We start from the raw sequence: 12,062 nt of genomic DNA on the forward strand, positions 1-12,062 counted from the left end.
ATCCATTTAAGTTTAGAACCGTTGTGTCATCTGTGAGCTTTTAAATGAGACTGAACTGCGTTACAATAGAAGGGACATTTAAAAACCATTTGGGAAGACATGGCAAACAGCTTTATCACAGAAAATACATTAGGCTTGAAGTTTAAAATTCGTAATTCACTGCAAAATAGACGCATACATCTGAGTTTATTCCATAATTTTCCATTCCAAGTTATTTACCTATTCCGCCACAGATATGAAGGGCAGTCTCCGTAATAGCTGAAGAGAAAACAGCCTAAACGCTCAAAAATCGCTTCAACCCTTCACAAAACTTCCAATCAGCCTTTCTCTCTCATCTGAGACAAACAGTTTCACAGAAGACTGTGAGATGAAGGTGAACACGAGGGGGTCAGACCTTCGTCATGTCCACAGATCTCCTGCATCGCAGACGCACTGCAAATGTGGGAGGAAACGGCGGTAGTTTGATCAGAGCTTCACTACAATACATCTGGCTTCCAGTATGCCACACAGCATGGTCTGAATGGGCCCCGTAACATTATTCACCGGTATGTCACGGGTTATGCTCATAAAAGCCTCAGGCTTGCTGACTTCCTCCAGGGGCGCATGGAAAGGGATGCGTGTAATGCTTTCCACTGCCGCACACAGCCTTGGAGAGTTCAGTTACAGTCCCATCCTATCTGACGGCTCCTCCGAGCTTTCGATGCATATTTGTTCAAAGGGCTTGCCCTGTTTATGCAGCATGGTTTATTCAAACGATGACACACGTCTCCGATGGGGTGACGGGCAAAATATAGGACAGAAAAAAACACAGCCGCAGTCTACACATTAATGCCATGAAAAAAGGGCAACATGTCTCACATTACCTTATTTTGTACATTCATATTGTCTATTTTACATATTGTGTATTTTTATATTTATTTATTTTATTCACTTATTTTATTTATATTGTCTTTTTCTTGTCGCTGTCATGCTGTCACCAAAACAAATTGTGTAGCATAGTTAGCAATAAAGCTCATTCTGATACAGAAAACATCTGGTGACAGAGATGATATATCAAAAGATGACATTCATGAGTGGGAAAGAAAGATATCCATATAGATTACCACAGACTTGTAACGATTATCTTCCTATAAGATCTGTGCAAATGATCCTAAGGGGCGCTGTGGCAGATTTTACCAGCACACATGTTCGAGCTAATATAAATAAAAAGATCTCCTCATCATGGCAGATAAAAGAAAGGCTTTTATCATGTAGACAATAAATAAGATGATTGATGGATTATTCCATTCAACAGATGAAAGCAGAATGTGGATATTTATATCTATACAAATACCATTTATAATGAGAGAGAGAGAGAGAGAGAGAGAGAGAGAGAGAGAGAGAGAGAGAGAGAGATGTTATTGCCATGTAAACCAACTAATTCAAAAATACCTTACATACATGCACAGTGTAAGACAAATTATTCCCATTTAAATTTAGCAACATGAGAAGAAAGTTTTCCATTTTCCAGGCATGTTTTCAGTTAGAAAAGCAAACACTGCAGTTACACACTGGGGTGTCATGCTGAGCAACTTCTGTAGTCAGCTGACTCTGTGGTTATGGCAACATTAGCACTATAAATGATGCTCCTTCATAAACCTTATTATAAATCGGTCTTTCATTGTGATTGGTCCTTATGTGTTTTTCTCCTGCTCCAACTGATTCACTGTTCTGTTCTTTGCCCCTCCATCTCGCCCTCCCCTCCCTTCTCTACCCGGCTTTGTGAGTTTAAGTTAGAAAGCTTCTGATTGGGAAGCTTTCCCAAACAATCCTTCACCCGTACTGGGAGTAAACTGGGCTATGTTGCCCTAAGACTTGTGAATTGGCTCCTGGCCTTTGGAACACATAGAACAGAAAAGTGAAGATATTATCCTGGCCGTAAAACAACATTTCTCCCAAGAATGCCAGGAGAATGAGTTCACACTAGGGATGACTTTTACATAATGCAAAAGCTAGGAGCTAGATGCAGGATTCACAAGCCGTGCTACAATCGATGGTGCTGCATTTATATTATTAACAAATAAAACATTTCTTAAAGGAACAGTTCAGCAAAACAAACAAAAAATCTGTCATTATTTACTCACCTTTACTTCGTCCTAAACCCTTTTTTTTTTTTTTTTCAAAGGATCTCAAATGATGTTTACAAATATTTCTGTTTTCCATAGACAAAATTTATAACACAAGTTTGGAACAACATGAAGAAGATTAAATAATGACAGACATTTCAAATAAGATTCACATTCACTTTGATATTGTGAGTATTATATGTTCCTATAATACTGACACACTTGCAAGACTATAAACTATGTCCTAGATGTGTCCAGTATATGTACTCCTGTGCACAAAAAAGGCTGACGGCAGACTGTATTATGATTCATGGTCTGAATCTGCACACACATGCGCATATATAGCGTTCCTACATTCTAATTGAGCATGCCTCAGTAAAAGCCACAATGCCTTTCGTCAGTGTTGAAGTAACAGACTTTTAGTTGGTTTGGCAGTAAATAAAGGAAACGGTATGCAAATGAACCAGAGATGATTTGGCTAAAATACCCAACATTGGGAACATGGTCAGATTGACAGAAGCTTAAAAAGTCTTGCAACCCCAGAAAGCAAGAGTCATTTCCTGTGGCAGCATGACAGATGAGCTCTCTAACCTGCTCTCTGAGTCTCTTTCATTCTATGTGCACATCTGTCTTTTATTGAAGGGTGATACAACTAACTTTCTTTTCAATCAGACATCAAGCACCATCAAGGCCAATATCAAACTATCAATTGCCTGTATTAAAATAAAAATTATGGTTTATGAGGATACAATGGATAATTATGTCCACTGATCATTAAACAAACATTGACATTAAATAGACCTATAACTGCAAATGATCATTTTTGGCTCTCCATTTCTTAACAATAGAACATGTGCACTCATTTAACATCATCTAAAGTCTAAAGTTAAATCAAACACCATAAAAACCCATTAGTCTATGATAAAATGTCACATTTCATCCACAATTCAGTCAGATCTGACCTTTATGATCTACTTCCAACAAGACCAGGAAACAAGAAAATTAGACTCTAATTAAGACAAGAAGGGCCAATCAATTAAGTAACTTTTTCCCAAATATGGATGTCTTTTTATAAATTAATTTACCTACACTACTGTTCAAAGTTTGGGGTAGGGGTGTGCGATATTACGATTTTTGATCGTGGACGATTAAAATGTCTCCACGATCTGCTTTTGAAGAAATATCGTAGGATCGTCCATTTTATCAGTTTGCATTTCTGGCGCCTCCGTCTCAACATACTGTACAGCGCGACGTATATCCACATGAAATGCAGAGGAACGGGACACTGTAGTTCATAAAAATGAATTATTTGCATGTGCTTTAAAGCCTTGCCGGTTAAACATGTCATTCGCTGCTGATGCGCTGTTCTAACGGGCGCTTTTCTGAGCGCAATAGACCCGACGCGCGCACATGCACTAAAAGCCTGTCTTACAGCACCCGTTACTGAACTAAGTTATCTTATTGCGCTAATACTGTCAAATACACACAAGGTTTACATAAACAAAGTTGGTTATGTCTAAAGTGAAAGAACAATAGAAAAAATGAAGAAAAAATCTGCCTTGTCAAATGCGTGTAGACTCGTTGCGCGCAGATCTTAAAGTGACAGTAGCCCTAATAGTAAACATGCTGCCGCTTGTCCTTAAAGGGACAGTTACCCAAAAATAAAAATTCTGTCATTATTTACTCACTCTCTAATGTTGTTCCAAACCTGTATTAATTTCTTTCTTGTGCTGAACACAAAAGAAGATATTTTGAGGAGTGTGGCTAACCGGGCGGTTGCTGGTCCCCATTGACTTCCATAGTAGGAAAAAACTATTATGGAAGTCACTGGGGTACATCAACTGTTTGTTTACCCACATTCCTCCAAATAACTTTTATTTTCAACAGAAGAGGGAGACTTATTCGGGTTTAAAGCGGCTTGAGAGAATTAAAATTTTTGGGAGAACTATCCCTGTTAATAAAACAACAAAATACAAAGAGCATCTCACTCACTCTTGACTGAGAACTTTAATAGTAGCTTTAATAAGAATCAATGTAAAATTTATATAGTGAAGTCGATGTTGTGTTTTATTTTCATATTTGTTCATTTAATTACTTTCTTCAATGCTGTTAAATACACCTGTAGCTGAAAAAAATAAAGCACTGTTTTTTTTATTTGTATATTAAGTTGTGCATGTGTATCTTTGTTCTTAATTTTTAATAACAAAGACAATGACAAATATTTTTTATCTTCGCCACTTTGGCCTAAATGTCTGCCATTCTTTTTTATTTTATATGTTGTTACCTAAGGCTTTGTTTTTAAAATAGGGACATTAGTTTGGCTGTGATGCTCAGTCATAAATGTGTTTACTCAAATAGTAAAACCAACATGAAAAGGAATCGTGATAAAATCGTGAATCGTGATTTTCCTGAAAAAAATCGTGATATGATATTTTTGCCATATCGCCCACCCCTAGTTTGGGGTCAGTAAAATACAGTCAAGATTAAAGCAACATATTAGAATGATTTCTGGCCAATATTACTGTTTTTACCGAATTTCTGATTTTAAAAAATCGTTTGAACAGTAGTGTATATTGTGATTATGATTCTGTGTTTTATCTGATATATTTTTGTGTTAATTTAATCCTTGTTTAGCCAAGCAAAAATTCCCTTCAACATTTAGCTAGGTAGTCAGATAATGTTTCTTTTCTCTGTAATGACCTCTGGCAGGCACCGCTCTCTCCGTTTCTATGACAGCTTGTGCTTTTCAGCATTTCTGTTTGTGTTCAGAGGAGTGAAAGGACAAATAGTTGCTCAGCCATTTGCTAACAAACTTTATTTTCACTTAATACTCATAAACTGTCATGCTGCATGACAATAAATTCCTTAATAACTAATAAAAAAACACTTAAGATCAATGTTTTCATCTGAGAAACCTCTAAATGAAACATCACTATCTTAAGTACCAATATTTCAAAATTGATCGGCCCATCTCTACTCTGTCCCAGTCCTGCCAGCTTTACACCGTCAGCACACACTGTCCTGTAGTGGGAAATTCACAATCACAGATGTGACACCTCTATATCCAGTCGTCCACTAGTATTCATGTCCAGCTGGTCCAGCGTTCTTCATTTCCCCCTCTCCTCAGCACACACTGGACCAGGCTTCAGAGTTTGCCAAGGAAACCGGTACATGCATAAAGACACAGTGATAAGAAGGCTGGCAGTTCATCCTGCCACATCCAGCCTCTGACAGAGGCTTCCTTTCATTTCCTGCCCAGTCTTAAGCATTAGCAGAAAAGCATTTATCTGACAGCTTCTTTATGAGACCATTCAGGCAAACCTGCATGTAGCTCAGCAATCCTGTCTCCTGCTAAAAGACTTCAATGGCCATCAAGAGCTCTTCATGTCCCTGAAATACAGTGGGAAGCCACAGATCCAAGAGGGGAGTGATACGGTAAACATCCTTTCATTAAAAAATTACTTTCTGCAAATATTGATGTAATGTGAGGCAGGCAATGTTCAGACCTTCACTATGCATTTTTAAGAAGAGAGGCTGCAATAAGATGTTACAGTTAAAACAACGTTTTGCGTTTTGTTTCTGCACTCTGGGTTGGGGGGGGGGGGGGGGTGTAGCAAAGATAAGTAAAAAATCTTGGTCATTAAGGCTGGGAACAAAAAAAAAAGATTTTTTGATTAAACGTTTTTTAAAATGTCGTCGATTCAATATCGATTCTCAGAAGCCACAAATCGATATTTTTCCCATATATATTTCCGCAAACATTGAACATAATATCTGATTGATATTAAAGTCCCTGTAAAGGCAATTCAAAAAAAAAAAATTCTAAACACATTATAAATGTTAGAAATGTATTGCTAAAACATATTACAAAGACTGTGAACTGCAAAGTTAGACCGTTAAACAGTTTTTCACCATTGCTATTGGGCCGAACCGACTATCTCCCGCCTCGGCCTTCATCCTCCCGTCGCGCCGACACCTGGTGTCATCCTCGGCAGTGCGTGCCCACCAATGAGGGTAGGCTGCCTTGTGTGCTTATGTTAAAATTATAGTACTGTAGGTAGTCCACAGTAAGTACTAAATTCTGCAACCCTCTAACGTGATTTTTTTTGTTTATTTATATGATCAATATGATTCCTTAGCCAAGTAATTTAAACTATTATCTGTTCACAAAGCAGTCCCTTCCGACCACAAAAGAGACCGAGTCTTTCATGCATAAAGTCACTCGAGAAGTTGGATGTCAATCAGACAGGTTTCAGCGCAGCCGGCGGACACGCCCCCAGCGTTTGAGAGCAGAGACCACTGCTCATTTTTTCAAGATTTTGATAGCTTATTTTATGTACTTGCTTTTTTTATCATTCAAATTTGGCTGGGTGGCTAATAACAAATTTTTCTGTGATATGACAAACTCAGAACACATACTTAATTTTGACTTTACAGGGACTTTAATCTTATATTACTAGTCTTGTCCACTAGATGCTATCCTCATATTTACCTTGTACGATGTTACAGTTGGGACCTTGTCATTCATTCAGTGCTTAACATGGCGGATGCATGTGCGCCTTTTAGCGTGAAAGACGTTACAAACAGTTGAAGGGACTGCCAAGCTGCGTTCACACAACAAGCAACTTTGTCGCTGCAAGTCGCCAGTGGCTGGCGGGAGGTCGCTAGAGGGCGTTCCCACTACTGGTTGCCTAATGTTTGTGAGTGACATTCACGGATGTTACTCCATGTTGTAGAACAAATCAGTTTTCTTGTCGCAACAAACAAACATTTTGGAAGGAAAAGTCTAAATATAAATGGAATCCGTACATAAAAGACATAATAAAGATGAACGAGAAACAGCGAGTGCTTTGCCATCGCGGCTATTTATCTGCAACAAACAGGCAAATGCCGGTCAATCTGGGTTCACTAAACAATTCAGGCTCGGAGTCAGCACGGCGAGTGCCACTGTATGTACATGGAGACATATTATAAATTATAGAAAATTTCTGACTGCTAAAATGAGCTTCTCATTCTTCTTGCTTCTTTTGGACTCGGCACTGAAGAGTGACGGATAACGTGCGCTCCACTGACTTCACTCCTATTTGGTTGTCGCTCCCAAAAGTCGCTCTTCATTTGCATAAAGTTGAACATACTGTATCTCAACTTTGTTGCGTCGCTGGACACGCCCCATCCATTTGCCAACGGTCACTGTCGCTCGTTTCGTTCCAGAAATCCCCCACTCTCCATTGAAATGAATGGTATCATGTCGCTTGTCGCTGGTAGTGTGAACGCAGCTTCACAATCCCGATCGGGCCAGTGCTGCATCACGAAAGTTTAACATTTGCACGCATTTCAACCCTTGCCAATTTAAGCATTCAAGTGTGTAGATATGAAAATCATGCTTTTCCCCATTATTGTTGAATCGCGGAAGCTACACCAGATATTTTGCCAAGATCTCTTATTTATTATGTTATATACAAGTATCAGACATTCGAGAGAAACAGGCTTAAGGCTACATTAAATGTGGTCTTCAGTCCAGATTTCTCTGTTCCCCATTTCTTGATCCCCTCCCCCCCATCATGCCAGCTGTAATGGTTTCTCTGGGTTTCTCCTCCGCTTCGCGTTGTGACTGCATGACCACCTCGTGTGCATTATTTTTTGAATAATTCAACAGCCTGTCGTCAATTATTCCTTACATACAGTGAAGATTATATGCAGTGTTATTTTACATTTGATTACTTTATTCAATTTCTGTACCAGAAAGCTTCTGTTAGACTTACCAGAAAAACCTGAAAACCACTGATTATTTAATTTATGTATCTTTGTTCTATTTAGGGATGCACCGAAATTTCAGCCGCCACAATTGTGATATTGCTTGTAGTTTGATTATTTATTTATTTTTATTAATGACTGTTTACTTGTCTTTAATAATCTTTGAAATTGAAATTAGTTAGTCGTTTTAGCTGTGGTATTGAAATTGTTATATTTCAGTAGTATCTAAAATGTTGGTGTCAAATGGGAATGAAAAATATGGGTATGAAAAATATGGGTCAAAAACAACAACCATTTTATACATTTATAACTTTTTTGTGGTGGGGCCAGTGAAAATTGAATCACTGAACTAAAAATCTTGAATTGAATTGAGATCTTGTGAATCAGAATCGAATTGGGACATCTGTATTATTGATACCCAGCCATAGTGGTCGCTGGTCATATCATAAGAAATCAAATTCTTATACACTTTCAAAACTTCAATGCAAAGAAAACTATTGTGTCAATTGCATCACAAAAACTTCTCCAGTCCAAAAATAGCATCTGTTTAAACTAAGGCCCATAGTGTGTATAATAGCTCCTTTCACGAAGACAGTCTTTACAAAAAAATACCATAGACGTAAGAAGTTTGCTTTAGGCAAATCATATAGCTCAGTCGGAGCCGTTCACTGAAAGTTCCGCTGCTTTTAATTTTTTTTCCATGTAAACATGCGCTAGACGGACTGGTAATGTTACAACTTCTGATATCAGGAAATTGACAGAACTGATTTACCAGTAAAAAGACGGAACATTGTTGCTTGTGTGAACATTTGTGTATTTTCGGAAAAGTTGTTCTGGTAATTGTATGGTATTTTACCGGGATTGCTGTGTGAATGTGTAGGGCCTACTGTGCAGAGCCTCATTTTTTTAACTGTGCAGCACATGAGCCTTGAAATTTTCTTTCATTCAAAAGAGAAACGGAGAAGAAAAAACAAGAACAACAAACTATTTGAGACCCCGCAACAATGCATCCATGGTGAAGAGCATTTGTTTGAGGGGGTTAAGAAGAGACACGCAACTCTAGTTTTAATTTGCCATAATTTTTGTATCATTTGAAAGGCTATGTGTTCGACTGTACACACATACGCTAAGCTTCCACTTGAAAACTAAAGTAGCCTACACTTGGGGCTTAACCTGCAACTGCAACTTGTTATGGACCTCCACAAATTTAGAAATAGGCTAGATATAATTAAAATTCTATTCAGTGTTTAAAACCTTTTTCCACCTATTCAGAGATAAGAATTAATGAGGAAATCAAGAATTAATGAGGAAATCAAGAATTAAGGAAGATACCAATAAGGAAATAGCACCTGAAGTCTATTTATTTAAACAAGGCCCCTGATCATTTCAGACTTATTAGGCTCATTTTAGTGTGGATCCTCGATTCATGAACTTGTCACAGGCTTTGCATAGAAAGCCTGTGACTAAGATAGGGCAAGGCCATCTATATTTGACCCAACTGCAAACCTTCAGACCATGAGTAAGCACAGCAAAACACTATATCTCATTTCACAGGTGAAGAAGTCCTAAAGGCACAGCAGCAAAAAAAAAGAAAAGCCTGTTTCATTTAAAGTGTCAGAAAGAGAGAGAAATCATGATTGTACTTGGCGCAAAAAAAGCTTGACTAACAAAATAAATAAATATATTGTGAAATGACCTCTTTAGGAGAGCTGTTTGAAATGTATTCAAAATAAAGTCTTAGCTAATCCCCAGCAATTCTGGCACGGCTGCGGTGAGTTGGAGAGAGCGTGGCTTTGCAATGTTGAGCGGAGTGTTTTCCGGGCACTGCTAATTAAACAAACCTTTCCAAAAAGTCATTTCTCACATCATAATTGCATTCGGTACTCAAAGAGGAGGAGAAACCAGCTATAAATAATGATAAAACATGAAAGTAAGTTTTGACTAATTATTGGCCAGATATCCAAATGGCACACCATTGGACTGGGAGCACTGAAAGCGGCTCCGGCTATCTCAGCTCAGAGAGAAGATCCATTTCAGGGAGGGCAGAGATCAGGCGTGCCACACTGGGGCTCTGGGTCATTCTCCAACAAAGCAGTCTGGATCATTAGGACATTCCTTTCCCACAGTCTCTCCTCCAACAGACAACGCATACAAACATCATTAAAAAAAAGACAATTTATCTCAACTCAGAGAAGGGTGCCACGTCAAACTTTGGTTTTAGGGTTTAAAAATTTGTTCTTGAAATAAAAGGTTTTGCAGGCAACATATGCAAATATATAATTATATAATAAAATATGTTTTGCTGACCAGCATTTTGGATAGGCTAACAAATAACAAAATCTAGAATTGCACGATATCAATCAATCATATTTTAATCGTGATCATGATTTTTAGCTGGTTACTTATTTTATTTTCATTTGACATTCAAGTTATCCAACATTGGTAACAAGCGTTCATGCTTGCAGTTGCCAGATGTCAAGAGTTTAAATTCCCCAATCAAAGCTGTTCTCTTCTGCCCAACATGGCAACCATGCGCAATGCACTTTCTCCACACTGAGAAGAAAATAAACGCTGATGATCTAAAAACACCAGCATGGTGTTAGCAATCGTCTCTACTGTGGCATTTTGCTCAATTGAAAGTGTAATACAACCAGTCGGTTTTCTTTCACACAGTCATTTGCGCAAATAAATCTGCAAGCAAACCTCAGTGATTACTTCTGAAGATGAATCTATTCTAGACTATACAAAGACTCAATAGAAAGTCATTGTAGTTGGAGTGGTTTTAATAGAAAAACCTTAACATAATTTGGAATTAATATTAGGAATTTCACTGGTTCATTTTTGAAGAGATGTAGCAGGTTTCATAATTTAAAGAATGTTCATTTATCAGATAAATAATACATCAGGAAACTATTGAGGTAAAGTTAACATTCTCTGGATTTGTGCTTATGAAAATGCAATAATTCTGATTAAATGTCAAAAGAAATTTCTAAAATGACAACAATCATGATTAATCATGACTATAATTTTTGCGCAAAATCATCATGATGGTTATCGGTTTCATCATGTAGACCTAAAACAAACCATGAACTCGTAAATTATCATTCCAAACGTCACCTATCCTGAAATTTCAGCACTTTGCACAAATATGCCACTCTGCAGGTGCCCTCTCTGGTATACGACAATTCACCATGACGTCACAGCAGTAATAGACGTTCTTCCGGGTGGCAAAAGCCGAAGTGTTCCTATGGCAACGCTAGTAAATTGCTTGGAAGGAGGAGACCCACCGTCGGCAGTAAAAATGATATAAAATAAAAAAAAAATATTAAATATAATGTGTTTTTTTTCATAACAACAACTGTATTTAATGATACAAGTAAAAAATATAATAAATATGTAATATAGGCCTACACATAATTAGCTAAATACTCTCTATAGCTCTTTTTTCTAGCCAAAATAACGTGCTGTATATCATGGATGGCCATTAAATGGCTTTCCTGAGGTAAATGTTATGTGACGTAATTGTTCTCCAGCTGTTAGGCCTCTTTGTGCAGTTGAAAAACACTGATTGGTCGATATTATGTATGAGGACTATACATTCCGGTAAGTTGCGTGAGAGCTTGTGAAAAGTGACAATTGCGTGAGTCTCACGGTCAATGCGTGAGAGTTGGCAGCCCTCTTTTACTTCAGGCAGTGACTGGCAATGAGTCACAAAGTTTACTAATATTAGTCTCGAATTTCCCCGGCTGAACATAAATGCTCTGCTATGATATTTTGTAGATGGACCGTTTTGAGAATACACGAAGCAGAGTTGAAGGGCAAGCAGGGTTGGCAGCAGAAAGGTAAACGTTGGATGAATCATATAATTTAGGGGATCATTAAGATTTCCTACTTTTAGCCCTACTTTTTGACGACACAACATCCACTCGTTATAACCTCCTCACCCACAGGAATGCGATAAAACCCTAAACCTTTTGCTGTATATCTGGCAGCGCAAACACAACCCGTTTTCATCATCGTTTCAACTTTGATCAACAACAATGTTTTTAACTGTAACTGTTACAGGAGCCGGCTGGATCTCTTCAGTTAGTCAGTAGAAGCCTCTCGCGTTCTGCCACCCGGAAGTATGTTTGTGCCTATTGTTTACAAACATTCTGAAATGCCATATAGCCAGGTGAACCAGCATCAGCTGTCCTGACTCCT

General features: G+C 38.0%; 2 protein-coding genes across 23 annotated transcripts in view; one reads left to right on the forward strand and one right to left on the reverse strand.

Annotated features, from left to right (window-relative positions):
* arvcfb (ARVCF delta catenin family member b) overlaps positions 1-12,062 on the reverse strand; it is a 229,897-nt gene that overhangs the window by 209,418 nt on the left and 8,417 nt on the right. The window lies entirely within an intron of this gene.
* The window catches only part of tango2 (transport and golgi organization 2 homolog), a 41,271-nt gene continuing 34,603 nt past the window's right edge, over positions 5,395-12,062 (forward strand). For both annotated transcript variants that reach the window (XM_079605678.1, XM_079605676.1), the window contains exon 1: positions 5,395-5,540. The gene's annotated coding sequence lies outside the window, so the exon portion shown is untranslated. The remainder of the gene's footprint in view (positions 5,541-12,062) is intronic.

This window comes from Phoxinus phoxinus (genome assembly GCF_949152265.1).
Source record: "Phoxinus phoxinus genome assembly, chromosome: 3".
NCBI classification, from domain to species: Eukaryota; Metazoa; Chordata; class Actinopteri; order Cypriniformes; family Leuciscidae; genus Phoxinus; species Phoxinus phoxinus.